The sequence below is a fragment of the Mauremys mutica genome, chromosome 9, assembly GCF_020497125.1.
Source record: "Mauremys mutica isolate MM-2020 ecotype Southern chromosome 9, ASM2049712v1, whole genome shotgun sequence".
NCBI classification, from domain to species: Eukaryota; Metazoa; Chordata; order Testudines; family Geoemydidae; genus Mauremys; species Mauremys mutica.
Window position 1 is genome coordinate 84,294,114 of NC_059080.1, and position 14,104 is coordinate 84,308,217.

Below are 14,104 nucleotides of genomic sequence, written 5' to 3' on the forward strand. Positions count from 1 at the left end.
TCCTGCCAACAGACTTCAACCCCCAATGAGCCGCATTAGTGTTGTCAGCAGGAGAGCAGTCCTGCTGACAAAGCACTGTTCACAACTGCGCTTGTCGTCAACAAAACTTGTCCTCTGCGGGGGTGTTTTTTAACGTCTCTGGATGACAAAACTTTTGTCATCCAGCTTGCCAGTGTAAACAAACCCTAGGATTTAGCATTGGAGGTAGTGTCATCTAATAGACAGTAACCTGGATTGGGAGTTGGGACATGTAGGTCCTATTCCTAGCTCTGCCACTGACCTGCCGTATGACCTTAAGCAACTCACCTTCACCTCTGTGTGCTCCTGTTCCTTCTCTTAGGTTATGCCTACACAATGAGCTAGGGGTGTTATACTCCAGCTAGCATGAGTATAAATAGCAGTGTAGCTAAGGTAGCATGGGTATTGGCTGAGCTGTACTGAGTACAAACATGCTTGAAACAGGTGAGTACCTGAAACCCCTGTTTTGCAGTGTAGACTTAGCCTGTCAGTGTTGTCTGTTTAGAATGTAAGCTCTTTGGGACAGAGACTGTTACTAATCAGAACAGTACCATGCACAATAGGGCTCTGATCTCAGTTAGTGCTTCTAGGCACTATTGTAATGCAAAAATAAATAAAACCACAATGGTTCTCAACTTTTCCATGTTGACCCCAGGGTACAATTTTAAAGTGTTTCAGGACCTACATCTAACCATATTGACAAGGAAGGCAATTATGCCCTTCAACACCTGCTCTGACCCTTTGTATGGGTTGAGAACCTGTGACTTAGAGGGACTTAAAGAAAAGTGAATGATGCATAATACAGTTCAGCAGCATGACAGAAAAATTATGCCTGATAGGACTAGTTTAATTTTTTGTCTTGTTTTTAACATCCATTATGTGGAGCTGTGTGACTCAGAAACTAGAACTAGCAGGACAAGTTATTTCTAATGATTAAATATCTGTTTAAAGAAAATGAGTGCACAAGCAGTAACATCAGTGTAAACAAGGGTTAGACAGTTAACAGGCACACAGGAGGCCATAAATAGAAATGTTACAAGCACACATACATCCATTTAATAAGGACTCAGTGGCTATCTTATAACAACCATGTTCAGTATTTATGCTTTCTATTTCTGCAATAAGTGATCTTTCCATTTTAGTGTCCATGCTATTGATGTTTTACATTTGCAGATAACCTGGAGGCTCTTAGCTTGGAAGCAGTGCTGAACAGTGCAAACACTTCAGCACAGGTGTAGTTTTACTTGTGTGAGTAGTCCTGTTGACTTCAATCGGATTACTTGGGTGACTCAAACTGTCTATATCTACATTACAAGGTAAGTGCCAGAGGGCCCCATCTACCAGAGCACATGCTTGAAGTCAGCATGACTCTTCATGTGTTTAAGAGCTTTGTGGGATAGGGGACATAATTTGTAGAAACTAAATGTAGTTCTACAGATTTCAGAATGTTTCCAAAGGGTGTCCCAGACTCCCAGCCCACTTCCAGTCTAGTTTGAATGTTGAGCATTACTTGGTTATCATTGGCTAAGAAATCAAAGTATATGAGAGAGAGCTTGGATTACCACAGCCTCCAAAATAGCCATGGCAAAACTTATGCTGAAAAGATGAGATTTATGTAACCCTTCTGCCAACTGCTAAATGGCAGCAAGAAGGGCCAGGTTCAATATATATAGGGTCCCTATTGGAAAAAAATAAAGGTCTAGCCGCCACCCAGAAATGTGGGAAAATTAAAAGCGCCTTTCCTGGGTGCTCTGAACAGACAGAACTTTCCCATCAGAAGCACTCTAAGACTGTGTACAAACAATGAAATCATTAGTAAGCATTATTAAGTTAGAGGGAAGCAGCCATAAACTTGGGGAAACAAGGCAGCAGAATAGATATTAAGATAGAGTAAAATACCTTCTTCTAGGTTTCAGAGTCTGTGTTAGTCTGTATCCGCAAAAAACAGGAGTCCTTGTGGCACCTTGGAGACTAACAAATTTATTTGAGCATAAGCTTTTGTGGGCTACAGCCCACTTCATCCCACGAAAGCTTATGCTCAAATAAATTTGTTAGTCTCCAAGGTGCTACAAATACTCCTGTTCTTTTTACCTTCTTCTAGTAACTTTGGTAGTAACTCCATCTAATTCCCTTCCCACTCAACAATGAGAATGTCCCTTGATGACACCACCTCACCAAACCCCACTCATATTTTGGATCAATGAGTAGCTCTTTTTGGGTCTGTCTAAAGTTCCAAGGGAGCTACTTGCTGGTCCCACCAGGAGGCACCACCATCCAGCTGAGCAACTGAGCTTTATTAATGTGGTGGGTAGGCAGAGCCTTGCCAGAGTCCACTCAGCTCCTGTACTGTGCATCATCTCTTGCAGCAAAGTCCTCAATCTGTATTATCTCTTGCAGTAAAGTTCCCATGGGCAAGAAACTAGGCATGCTTAGGACCCTTGAGCAGAATCCTGGCTGTTTGGAAACAGACTTCTTACTTTGTGGTCAGAAGTATCTCTCTCGTTCTCTGTGAACCCATTACTTCCCAAAATTCAGTTTCCAGTTATGGTGATTCCCCAAATGTCACTAGAGGATTGCAGATAAGTAGCCTATGCAAATAAAGCTCTGTAAGGCAGTACTTTTCTTTTTTCATCAATGGATGGTGTTGAGAGCACTTTCCGTCTGAAGTTTCTGGCCACAGGGCTTACACTTATAACAAATGAAGTGTTAACATCTGGTGTGCGAAAATAGTTAAATCTGCTTTGATGTATACAAAAGGCACCACCAATTCATGGTTTGCCAAGTGATATTTTGTTGCCATGCAGGAGACAAGTTAACTCACTGGCCAGCAGCAGCTCCTGTTGAGGGAGTGAGTGCTTGTGCAGCTCACCAGTGACTCCTCCTTTAACATTGGCATCCTATGGCACTGACAAGCTAGAGACTCCTGTCCAATTTACATGGGTTGTAGAAAGGTATACAGCTGTAACATGGGATTTTTATGGTAAAGCTGTGAAGGTAAAATTAGAGTTAACTGGAAGTTTCTCAGTTTTATAGATGACTTCTCATTCTCGCTGTAGGAAAGGAACAGATTCATGTAAATTTAATAAATGAGTGTCCTTGAAAAGATTAAAATGTACACAAGTTAGTGGGCCTTTGTTTCATATCTTTATATAAATTCCCCAGAGGCATTTGATAACCAGTCTCAAATGTCGACTTGACTATTCAAAACTAGTTTTCTACTTTTTATTCTATAGAATTAGTGAAACTAGGACTAGGGGACTTCCAAAGGGGATGGAGCTTGGCTGTTCTCAGTGGTGGCAGATGACAGAACAAGGAGTAATGGTCTCAGGTTGCAGTGGAGGAGATTTAGGTGAAAAAAAAATTTCACTAGGAGGGTGGTGAAGCACTGGAATGGGTTACCTAGGGAGGTGGTGGCATCTCCTTCCTTAAAAAAAACCCAAAAAAAACACACTAAAGTCAGGCTTGACAAAGCCCTGGCTGAGATGATTTAGTTGGGAATTGGTCCTGCTTTGAGCAGGGGGTTGGACCAGATGACCTTGTGAGGTCCCTTCCAACCCTGATATTTTATGATTCTAGGACAGATGTAGTAAAATATCTGAATAAAGAATCAGTTTAAGATCCACATATAAGGGAAAATACTGAACTTTTGTTACATTCAGTTGAAGAGAAAAAGCAACACTACAGATTATATTGGTAGTGCGGACATGCAGAGGACTTGTTGAAAGTTGCTGGTAGAAAATTTATGAAGATAAAGAAAACCCTTCTCAAATTCTCATTCACACTGAGTCTTTCTTATCTTAATCATTACAAGAATAAAATATGAAGGAAGCCTCCCTTCTCTGTAAAATGTTAGTAATTACTATCAATGGACAGCACTGACTTTTGTTGAGGAAAACTATTGAGCTGACACACTAGAGAGGTGCAAGCTGTCCCATCTTTTAAGCAGTAATTAATATAGGGATGTAGTATATTCTACTTTATTTTATTCTGCTTTTTTTGTTTTCAGAAACATAAAGACATAAGTAGGATTTGAAATAAGCACACAAAGAATCCAAGTTTGGCAGATTTAGGGTATTTCAATGAATGAATGATTTTCCAGCTTCTAAGCCTTCATTTGAAAAAAAAACAAAAAAAACCTTTCTGCTTGTGAAGACTGCTTGCAGAGTGCAGACTAATGCAGTACAGTATAACTAATATAGTAGAGTATCTTCACTGCAGAATAAATACAGTATATCCAACCATCAATTATCCAAAAGCCCCTGTCATTTACATGGTCAGAAGTATGGCCTGGACAATGGAAGTTGCCAACTGGCTCATCTCAGTGAGGAAAAGGGAGTGGCAGGAAAAGGACACTAGCTAGATTAAGCCTTTATACACCTAAGGGCTTCTGCATAGAAATTTCTACCAGGTAGAGTAGATCTCAGCAGGCCTTAGCCCAGGCCACAGGGACACAGGCTCTGCAGGCTTTAAATAAAGAGTCCAAAGCCTTGATTATCCAAAGTTTGCATAGTCTTGCCTTTCTGAGTCTGCCTCCAGAAGGACTAACAAGCATCAGAAGGAAGTGTGAACACCTTAATTTGTCTCAGAAGGGCATCAACTTTGAAACCTTATTACTATTTAAATATGAATATTTTGGAAACATCCTGCTAATGTGCTTATTTATGGTAGCTATCTGAACCAGTAATGCCCTGATGCTCTCTTAATTAATAATAATTGGAGATATATCAATCTCCTAGAATTGGAAGGGCCCTTGAAAGGTCATTGAGTCCAGCCCCTGGCCTTCACTAGCAGGACCAATTTTTGGCCTAGATCCCTAAGTGGCCCCCTCAAGGATTGAACTCACAACCTTTGGTTTAGCAGGCCAATGCTCAAACCACTGAGCTATCCCCCCCTTAAGTCAGCAGTTCTCAAACATTTTCATAGGGTGAGCCACACCATAATAGTGACTCATGGACCACTTACACACTCATTCCTAATTGCACAGATCATCTCCCTTCCCATTTGCGATCGCTTAGCAATCCTGTACCTGAAATGGTAAGATTAGCAAAATATTTAGTAATTTTAGACTGTCTTAAAGTGATTTTTTTCCCCTCATCCTCTTTTTGCAAAAAGTTAATCTCACTATTTTTGCAGAAATAGAGGTGGGAATCAGAAGGTGACTAAGAAGGAAAATATTAATAATCTTATCCATTTGACAAGAGAGAAACAATTGGGACTATTTAGAAAGGAGCGGAATCAGAAGTGACATGATAGAGCTATACTTAATTATACATAAAATAGACAAAGCACATGTGAACAAGTGATATCTAATGGAATTTAAAGGCAAAAAAAAACTTCTAAAAGGAAATACATTTTAATATTGCATATAATTAACCTGTGGAACTCAATACCAGAAGATATCAAGACCAACTACTTAGCAGGATTCAGAAAAAAAATGTATGGTTAACAAGAAGAGCCACATTTATATTGGGATGAATAATATTTTGTGGCCACTTCATTTCAACTGAAAAATCTGGAGCACAATTTTCCAGCAAGGGGTAGATTCTGTGTCAAATTCTTCAACTGCAGAATTATGGAATGAATGGGACTTGGAGCTTTAGTCTGAGGCTTGATTCATGTTAAAGTATTTTGGGGTTGTCTGAGGACTATTATATAAGGGCAAAGTATTATCATAGACCTTTTTCAGGTGATAGAAATAGGCCTATGCAGGATTGTTCCCTGCAGTATGTTTTCTGGTGCTTTTTTCAGTCTATTTATAAGAGTTTCAAATGATTGGTGTTCCACCATTTCCTTGGGAGATTATTTTGTAACCTTTTCATGGTGGAATAGTCAGAACAATTTTCCTGATATTAAGTATAAATTCTCCCTTTTCTTAATGTTTATCCCCTTATTCCTAGTTATATTATCTTAAATACCCCCCTTGTGTTTACACCTTTCAGATACTTAATGGCTATTATGCCACCGCTTCATTGTTATTAAGCCAAGATATTGTTAGCTTTTACATCCTTATGATTGCTTTGCTTTTTTGCATCATACTGGAAAGCAGAAAGTTTGTGATCATACAGGGAAAGGCAAGTGGGCTGCATGGAAGGGAAAGGTAGCTAAAGAAGGGTAGGTTCTGAGTGTAGCCACTATATGTGAGCTATATGTAGCTGTTGATCATCTAGCCAGAGGGAGGAGTGGGAGGGGATCCACAGCTTCACGTATTATTTCTTCCTGGAAATGCATACTAACTTGGAATGCCACTTCCATTGCAAGTTACTGCTGTTCTGAGTGATCCTGTGAGTCAGGGTATGTCATTAGAGAGCAACCTGGCCAAGTGCTTCATTCCTTGGTGCTAGGAAATACTTCTAGAGCACCCATTCGTCTAATTCCTTGCCCTGCAAACTGGAATCTGAAAACTATTCTAGGTTACTGGGCACCTCCTTAAATTAAGGCAATGAGACTTTTTTTTTCTTTTTATCGGGAGTCACCAGAGCAGAGCCACTTATGTCCAGAACAGCCGGGCTGTGGGGGGAGGAACCGGTTCATTTCACTCTCCGGACGGGCAGGGCGGCCACTGACCCCGCTCCTAGTGTAAGTGGCGGAAGGGTCCCACTATTGTGGGGAACTTTCCAGGCTTATACACGCCCCTTAAAATGGCTCTGTGTAATCACACTGCCACTTTGATAAGGGTACATGAAAACTCTGTAAGAACACTTGCTAGTGAGGTACATCAACTATAGGCTGTGTTGTGCTATATGCATATTCGCATAGCACTGACCACATTCCCAAAGTCCTTTCCTGGCAACCACCAGGTTCAGTGTAAAATCTGGGAGGGAATCACTGGACACTCCCTCCTGTAGTTGTTCCAAACTTCTGTTTAGGAATCTTGCAGGGATGTTCCCAGGACAATGCATCTGATGTACACCAAAGCAGAATTGAACACCTCTGTTCCTCCTGCACCCAGAAACAAAAAACAGGTTGGATTTGAGGTTTTCTCTTTTTAAAAAAACACCATTAGTTTTAATGGGAAATTAAATCTTTGAGATGACTTCATTAGGTGACAATGTTCATTCATTATATTTAAGAGAGAGACCACACAGTGTTGTAGGAGCATAGAGAAAATGTTTTTGTACTGCCACTTCAGCCAAGAGACATGAGCACAGTCTGTGTCCATTTTTTATAGAGGTCAAGGTTCAGGTGAGAATAAATCCTGGCTGTAAACTCTGCCTGCAGTGCAGCAAATAGAGGAAGTTACTGTACTGTTTTCAATGTCCTGGGGAATAAAGCAGAGCCAGTATAGCGGCAGTAGAAGGAGCAATAGAAGCAGCAGCATGGACAGCACATGGAGGAAGGGAATGAAGCTGTCACCTTCCCTCCTTCAATAACAGCTTGCATGGCAAGTGTTGTATCACTTTCCAGCAGAGGGATGCTCCTCCATTTGCTGCATAGATATTTTCTGTAACTTGTGTTTCTTTTTGCCATACAGAAGACATAAACATGATTTGTGTCTCTGCTTTGCAGTTTCACTGTGAATAGGATAATCAGTGTTGTGACAAGGAGAGGTGACGGGGGCAAGTGTAGAATCCAAAAGCATCCAATTTGAAAGGGCTGGTAGGAGTTGCTGATTAAGGTGAGAGAATTGTAAAACAGGAGTACCATAATCCCTTAGTATTAGACATGACAGCAGCGAGGGGTGAATTAGCTTTCTCTTCAGTGCACAGACAACCCATGTGTATTTAGTCTTTTCCTTAGTGTTGGAGTTAGTCTCACTAAGTCTTGCTGTGGGAACATATGCAATATAGTAGGTTCAGGGGGTCAAAGTAAAGGACATGATCCACTCCTGATGCACACATCTACATTTTACTGCTGTAAGCTGAAATCATTGTGTTAGTACAAATGAGTGTGGCAGCAGAACCTGCAGGAGCCATCCTGCTTAAATAGGTTGCATTGCTTTCTGGGCTCTGTCAGAAGCCATGATTAATTACTTAAAAACCCTATAAAATTGCAGATTGCATAATTTATTGTTTGTTACATAGTGTCACTGACAGACATGGCACGGTACAGGTGACTAACAAGGTAATCATTTTGACAAGATGATATCTTAAGAGCCCTATCCTGAAATGCTGGGAGTGCCCTTGTTTCCCTTGGATATTTTACAAAACATCCCTTGGTGACTTTGTACATTCTGAGGGCCCTTCACTTTCCTTAACCCCACTTCCTATCTCATGTGTGCTCATTCTTGTAGTAACTGGGCGATAAAATCAACAACAGAATCAGTCTCTGAGAATGAACGGTCTCCCCTCTGCTCCTTTCCTGATTATTGAATATCTGTAGATTGACTGAATGACTTTCACTTTTGCAGGGAGGGTTGGATGCATCCCCCTCTCAGAGCTGTCAGTGGCACTCCCTAAGACGGAAAAAGTGGTCCATTTCTGGAGAGCAATGCATGTCGTTTTCCCTTCATTATCATTTGTAATTTATAGGCCATATTTTGCTTTCAGATGCATGTGCAAGACTCCGAATTATTCAAGCTATTGTACATTTTAGAGAGGTAGGTGATTAGAACATGATATAAAATGTGTAAGACCAAATTGTGCTTTATTTAGGAAAAAATTGGAAACCTTGTGGGGAGATTTCAAAATGAAGACATGGATAAATCATATTTAAAGTTTGACTGCTGTTGGCCTTGTAACTTGCCCATGTGGACAGAGGAAAAAAAAGTGTTCCTTGGGTGTTTGCCTCTATTTCTCCACTATTGTATTGACCTTCTGCCCCTTCTGTTCACTCCCTTATGTTGATCCCAGGAGATGTGTGTAAACGCAGAAGCACCATTTTGCCAACTGAGGTTTCAGTGAAAGACACTAAGTAGCACTTCAATTCTCAGGGAGTTAACAAATACTCAGTATCTGCTGGGCATCTGGATGCTAAATTTGCCTATATTGTAGGAAGGGGAATTGGACTGTACAATGAACTGAGTAACAGAGTGAACAATTGGGTCAAACTCTGTATACCTGTCAATGTTCATGCAACCTGAACCTCAGACACTGACAGTCTTAAGGATCCTGCAAACATTTACACACACATGTAATTTTATTGAAGTCAGTGGGACTACTCACATGAGCAAAGCTATTCACGTGCCTAAGTGTTTGCAAGATTGGACCTGTGGGATTAGGGTTGGGGGGGGAGAGAAGAGGGGAAGGAAGAATCCACACTAAGATAACTGGAAAATCCTATGAGATTAAAAATTGATATTCTGAAAAATTTGGAAATATTAAAATTCTGTTCATTTTAAATTTGTTCTAGTAAAAATAACTTCCTGCATCAGAGACAGAAAAGAGAGAAATTCCTGACAGGCACACATAAACTTTAGTTCCTTATAGTTAAAGCAATTTTAGAAGACAAATTTAATGTCTTGTAGTGCTGTAATTCCACTAGAGACTTTACTGTTATGGTCAGAGAATATGCTGAATGTTCTAAAATTTTTCTCTTTAAAACATCACTTATGAAAAGCAAGACCTATTTTTCTCCTCTAGCACCTTTTACTTATGACCTGACATATGCAGAAAAAGAATGATGCTGCAGTTAGATTGTATTTGACTTTTTCCTGTTACTTTTTATGAGTAATTTAGGAGCTGATCAATAACTATATTGCTATCTTAAAATAATACCGTGAAAAGGTGGTATGTTGTAACTTTGGTAGAGCTTGCCTGAAACACCCATCTCCGTTAGCAGGTGTTGACCCTCTTGGGAAAGTGTTAAGTGGGTTTTGCTGACTCAGTGGTGCAGCTGGCTTATCGCACCCAAAATAAAGATTTAAGAAGACACCTAGGGTTTGGACCAGACAGGTCCTGAAGGAAAAAGCCCTAGGAGCAGCTAAAACCTCTAGAGACAATTTAGACTAAGGGTATGTCTATACTGCCTGCCGGATCGGCGGCAGCGATCGGTTTATCAGGGATTGATATATCGCATCTCATCTAGACGCAATATATCGATCCCCGAATGCGCTCCCCTCGACTCCAGAACTCCACCAGGGCGAGCGGTGGTAGCGGAGTCGACACGGGGAGCTGCAGCCGTCGATCCCGCGCCGTGAGGACGGGAGGTAAATTGAAATAAGATACTTCGACTTCAGCTATGGGAATAGCGTAGCTGAAGTTGCGCATCTTACATCGACCCCGCACCCTAGTGTAGACCAGGCCTAAGACAAAGCACAGGGATAGCCAAATCTGGAGAAGAATATTTAGTCTGGAGTTTCATGTCTTATTGGTTTTGGAATTGCCATTTTGTTAATGTCAGGCTGCAGGAGGGATGAGATTTTGTTTGCAGTGAGGCAAGGGATTCCACCCATTCCATATAAAAAATTTAAAGTGGTCTATGTAAGGATAGTGGAAAGATTATAATCTGTGAAAGGGCCTCCTGTAACCAGAATCCATCTCTATCTTAGGGAATTGGTGAGTTTCCTTTATTTCTGGAGCAAATGTTCCAGCAATCAACAGGAATGTTTTCCGTAAGTATAATGGCATTACTGCTCTAATAAGTTAAAGGTACACATGCTGCAAGAGAGCATGAGGACCACCTATAGTTGCTCTTTTTGACAACAGTATCAGATTTGTGTTCTTACTCTTGTCATTGTCACAATGCAACACTTCCCTCCAAAGTGCTGTATGCAGTAAAAAGTATTTACTCAGAAAACTGCAGCAATGCCAGGCTTTACAACTTGTTTCAAAAGTGTGAAGGTACCTGAATTTCTAATTCTTCTTCTTTTTAGAAATAATCTCAATTTGTACTGTACACTCCACTATAAAGCACTCAATGTGAGCTTTGTGACAAGATTTTGATGAGCACCAAGTGTCCCTTGGAAACAGATGAAGATGCAATCTAAGCATAGCCACACAACTTTAAGTGTTCACAAATACACCTCAATCACTAAGAGTGAAGCTATTAAAGATGTAGGAGTGCAGTAACACTGTCCTGAAATAGGAGTTGTAAGAAGAAATGTGTATCTTTAGCAGTGTTGATTTCAGCATTTCCACAAGAAGGAGGCAAAGTTGATTGCAAAATATATTTATTTCATATGCTATTTAGGAGTTTCAGAAGCTCTTACAGAAGGGCAGGGGTGGCTAGCCTGAGAAGAAGCCGGAATTTACCAATGTACATTGCAAAAGAGCCACAGTAATACATCAGCAGCTCCCCTATCAGATCCCCACTGCTCCCAGAGCCTCCCACACACTGGCAGCCACGCTTATCAGCACATCCCCCTCTCTCCCTGCACCTCCCAATCTGCTGTTTTGTGGCATGCAGGAGATTCTGGGGGGAGGACTGATGGCATGGCAGACTCAGGGGAAGAGGTGGAGTGGGGGCAGGATCTGTGGCAGAGCAAGGGGTTGAGCAGTGAGCACCCCCCAGCACATTGGTATCTTGGCATCTGTAGCACCAGCCCTGGAGTCGGTGCTTACACAAGGAGCCGCATGTTAACTTCTGAAGACCTGCATGTGGCTCCGGAGCCACAGGTTATCCACCCCTGCTGTAGGGTTACAACTATACTGCTGGCCTTTATATTATAAAAACTGCAACATGCCTGTTCATCTTTAGAGACTACTACAAATGTATCGTTAGAATAGATTATGTAAATCCTTATCAGGATCAACATTTGTTCCTTTTTCAGATTGGCTATACAGTCAACTAGCTGTAGCATAGGATTTGGAGTCAAAGTGGCCTGAATTCTGTTTCAGACTCTGCAATTGGTTTGCTATGTGACCTTGAGCAAGTCACTTGACCTTTTAAAGCTCCATTTTCCCTATCTGTAAAAAGGGGATAATACCAAAAAAAGTGTAGTGGTTTGTGATTCTCAGGTGAAAAGTGCTATAAGTGCAATATACTATCATAATTATACCTAACATTAGCTATTAACTTCCTGCTGTTTGGATGCACACTTGCGCGCACACACACATCCCCACATACAGAATCAGGAACTTACCTGATTTTCCTTGGGTTGATATGTATATGCTGATCTTGGCAGAACTAACCAAGCAAGTTTCCTCTTCCTTGGATACATCCTTATGGATTACAAACAAATATGCTGAAGGGAGACTTTTCTGATGGAGGTGAGAGACAAGTGAAAGATATTGCTTTTAGGAAAAAAAATTGTTTGGTATTTCTCCAGCATTGCTTGTCAGTTGTATTATGTGTTTCTAGAAGCTCCATGATACACTTTTCATCTAGGCTTATTATAGTTTGTAAATTGTTAGGTGAAGCAGTATCCTTCTTCAAATTGGTAGTCAGATCCTACCATAAATTTACTAAACTTGGAAATCATTCCTCATAATTTGCAGCAGAAATAACATACAGCTATCATCTTTCTTCACAAACAACCTTCACATACAACTTCCACTTGATAGTTTTTGCTGATAATAGTTTAAAATTGATTTTGTTCTTTGGCAACTGGAAATCTTGCCCTGTTTCTTTTGTACATTGTTTAATAGGCTGAATGCTAGTAAGTGGTTCCCTATTTGCTTATTTTATTTTTTAATTTTCATTAGTCTAAGCCAGTATGGTAATATGTAACATTGCTGCTATGGTGCTTGTTGTCACGATTTTTAAATGATTTGCTCTCAGTAGCCTACATGAGTGTGGTGAGACCTGTACAAACATGAAGGCAATAATCCTACCCTGAAAAGCTCAGTTAAACCTTACAATTCCAAAATGATCTTATGCTGTCATTACCATGTTTTTCTTATGCCACTTGCTGGCTGCTCTAATGAGAGATTATAAGGAATATGCAGCATAGAAAGTGTTACTCCTGTGTGTACGTAAAATGACAAAAGTTCTCTGCTCTTGGGCAGCTGGATGATGGCTATCCCACCCCTGCTCCTCTTTATATCTCCACATCAACCCTGATATTTTTTTGGTGACGGTTAGTAACAGGTGGAACCAGCTGTAGGCACAGGTGATTAGAAAAAAGAAGAAAACTAGTTAATCGTCTCACAGCAGAGCTTGATCCATGTTTCTGAGAAGTGTCAGGCAAAGGAGTGAGGAAGGGGAATCAAATCTATTAATCATATTACAATAGCAAAACAATGTTAAATTAACACATAGATTCACACCACTGACAGGTGAGGGACAGATCCAGGACTTTCAAAGGCTGCCTCCCTCACACCACTTGCTTTGGTTGCAGCCTTAGCCCTACGTTTTCCATGCAGCTGTATAGGGTCCTGCACTTCCAGAAGCCTTGCCAGCCGCATGCCTACCAGTGGCATCCCCTCACACAGCCCAAGCCTACTTCACCTCTGTGATTCCCTTCTGACCAGCTGGCTACAGCAAAGGTCAAAGCTGTGGATGACCTGATTTCCCCCCCTCACCCACCCAAGAGGGGAGGAGTTGTAGCAGCAGGGAGGCTGTGGAGTATCCAGAGGATGGATACTTTGCTGCTTTTACAGAGGATGGAGATGGCCTGTAGTCCCCCCTATGTCATCATGGGGGCACTCATAGATGGAAAGAGAGCTGGCTGCATGGGCATTGCAAAGCCTAGTACTAGGCCTGAGCTGCTGCTCTGTCTGCTGAAGAAGTTGTGGTGGGCAGGCTGGGGCTTGGGCCCAGTCACTCCAGCAGGGCTGGACCCTATCTAGGCCCAGCCTGTTGCTAGGCAGGGCCAGGCGTCTTCAGTCCTCTCTGCTGCTAGGCGCCCAGCCTGCTCCCCAGACTACAGCCCCCAGCAGCCTTGGGGTTGGTTCTTGCCTATTACAAGGGAGGCGGAAGCGCACAGGCTGCTGGGGCTTGTAGGCGGCTGGTTCCCTCCGAGGTTCTGGGGAGGAGGAAGCGGCCGAGCCCCGCCCCGCTCGGGGAGGGACAGGCGCAAGGTGTGGGGGGCGCGCGAGGCAGGTACCTGCGCGCGGTGATACCGGTGCCATGGCTGCTGGGTCCGCGGCCGGGATAACGCCCGGGTCGGGTGTGCGCCTGGGGGAGCCGCTGCCCGGGGGAGCTCCAGGCAGGCAGCAGCCGTGGGGGTGTCCCTAGTAGGACACGTGCGAGTAGAGGCCTCGCGCCGTTACCTGGGGGCGCGCTTCGCCGCCCGCTGCCCCGGGAGCCGCCAACGGCCCTGCCCCCG

General features: G+C 42.2%; 1 long non-coding RNA gene across 1 annotated transcript; it reads right to left on the reverse strand.

The window, feature by feature from the left end:
• Nucleotides 1-5,133: 5,133 nt before the first annotated feature.
• Nucleotides 5,134-13,904, reverse strand: LOC123377098. The gene is made up of 3 exons (XR_006582084.1): nt 12,724-13,904; nt 11,978-12,095; nt 5,134-6,957 (listed from the first exon to the last, which is right to left on the reverse strand). It is a non-coding gene; the product is annotated as an uncharacterized LOC123377098 (long non-coding RNA).
• Between the last annotated feature and the right edge of the window lie 200 nt (nt 13,905-14,104).